Below are 2620 nucleotides of genomic sequence, written 5' to 3'. Positions count from 1 at the left end.
CGCTTGCACGACTATCTGATGCGATAAGTCTCGTCGATGCTGTAGAATTCCTTCTTCCGGTAGACGACTTCGACAGACGATGATAGTCGAATTCAGATGCCACATGAACACCATCGAACACATTAAAAGCTATATTGCACACGTGGCCTTAGTGCTCCAGCCGTATTCCTTACTGCCTCCATAGCGTGTCACGGTGTGCTGCGAGACTCTATAATCGGTCATCTGCTTGTTGTGGGAGTCACAGGGCATCTTCTGTGTTTGTTCACACGGTTAACAGTGAGTGGCCATGTGAAGCTATTTAAACGTAGAGTGTAGCGCCCCTAAAGACGCCTCCTCACCGACACTCTTAGTGTCTGCCTTTACTCGACGAAAAAAAAAAGCATTTCAAGTACCTCCTCGGTTTTGTCCGCGTAATGGCCGCAGTCCGTCTTCCTTCAACAAGCACTGTACAGAAGTGCAGCGATGAGCGTGTCCACACGGTACACTGCTACACATGGACTCAGGCCAGGATGTTTTGTACCAGAAATAAATCTATATCGCTGTCTAGTTTTACGGTATTTAAGGGACATAATCATAGTCAGTCCGCAAGGACGTATTTATGCGATGAAGAATAACAAGAAAACTGTTATGCGACGAGTCCAGTCCAAGTACTCTTTGTCTGTTGATGTGGTGCTCCGTGGTGCTGTCATTGTCATCTCTAGAAGAGACGTATGAGGTGCACCAGAAGCAGATACCTTTGCCAGTAATGTTTGGCGAAGCTTCTTGTGTGGTGCGGTCCAGCTCCACCAGGTTTAAGTCTGACACTCGCATGAGCCGCGTCATAATGCACCGCGCGAGACCAGCACAGCACTTCGCGAGCTTGCACAGTGACACTCTGACGCAGCCGTGCTACGTTACGGCTACATTATGAAGTGAAAACCTTTCTTGGCACAGATCCCTCGGAAATGCCGGCTGATGTACCACGTTTCTGTGCACTTTATCACAACTTTCCCTACTTATTATCACCCTATAAGTCGACGTTGTGGGCGACAGATATTGTCCCGCGGCACGCGACCTCTGCATGCGACAAGATGCAGCAAGCATAGAATGTGGTCCACGGTCTGTAGATGGTACTTTTCTGCAAATATGTCCTTCTAGCACGTATATATAAGCCACTGTTTTCTTGAGTGTCTATGAAATGTTGCAGTTATATTGATGCCAAAACGTCAAACGGCCCATTGAGCGAAAAAGGCGGCGCCTGTCGTCTGCACGAGCGAAACGGCGCCTAAATTCCCATTGGCTGCGACGCCATGTGACGAGCACGCCTCGACGGAGCCGAGCGGGCGAAAGGGAACAGCTGCAGCGATAGCGCGCCAGGTGCTGCGTGAGGAGAGAGGGCACCGCCGCGACGCCGCGTCACCCTCGCTCTCAGAAGCTTATGTTACCCACGCGTTCCTCGTCCGTGCAAGCTCTCGCCTACGTTCCAAGTGCACCTGGGTGAGGCCAAACCGAAACGCGCTCGCTTGCCCGCGAGTAGCTGATAACTGGAAGGACCTTTCAGCGGTGCTCAGTTTCGTGCATAGAATGTTGTTAATGATAGTGTTGTAACTTAGAAACTTGTTAATTGCGTTTCTTTCCTTAAATCATTCTCTGTAAAAGCTGTATAATGCACGAAGAAGTATCTAACCTAATCCACTTTGTACTACCTCTTGTGTACGTGCATATTAATGACGTACTCTTGATCACCAATATTGTATGCTTTCCCATGAACAACAACATTATAATACTTTCACTACTCCACAAGAAATTAGCCCGCCTGTATACTCTCTCTTTGGTTTGTATTTCTTATATTGTACGTTTCTTGCCCTCCCTGCAATAAACTCTTCTTGGGGTTGGCAGTATGGTTAAATAAATAAATAAACAAATAAATAAATAGGACAGTAATACTTTCACGTTTACAAGTGAAAAGAAATAGTTAGGTGTCCTCAGATTTTTGCTTTCATTAACAGCCAGGTGAACATTTCCTTTAAATGCAGGATATGTGTACTCAAGAATGGAAGCAGCTGTTGCGGGATAAAAATCCAAGTGAATTCCGAAGTAAACCGGACCGGGGCTATGAGAAACGGTGGCTCTCACGTGTCTCTGAATCGGAATTTACATGCCTGCCCAGCTCGTGTTGCATCAGAGCACTGGGCGGGGCTAATGTAAACGCTCCACTCCGACTCAATTTTTATTTGTCAATGTGCGGCATTCCGCAGACATTATCGCCAGGATCGGTCGGTTGTGAACGGTGGCTGACAAAAAAAATATTGAATAAAGCCAAAGAAATTTCTTACATTATATATATACCGGGCCTGACTTACCTAGGAACGATAAACTGGACCTCTTCGCTTCCACTGTCTCGTCTAAATGGTCCATGATCTCGTATTTTTGTTCCGCATCTTTTTAATACTTTTATACGTGCTTGCAATACAAAGAAGGCAAGCATATAGAGGCTGGAAGCGAGTTGGTCACCTTTTATTCTGCGTTCGAACCTGTTCATTCTTAAATGGGCACAAAGGGCGTTCGCAAGGTACAGCCGACCTCAAAAATTTACGACCTACGCTATCGCAGCATGCATTCAATTCCTGAATAGCCTGTA

Source organism: Dermacentor variabilis, chromosome 6 (genome assembly GCF_050947875.1).
Source record: "Dermacentor variabilis isolate Ectoservices chromosome 6, ASM5094787v1, whole genome shotgun sequence".
Taxonomy (NCBI): domain Eukaryota; kingdom Metazoa; phylum Arthropoda; class Arachnida; order Ixodida; family Ixodidae; genus Dermacentor; species Dermacentor variabilis.
Note: the sequence above shows the minus strand (reverse complement) of the source record.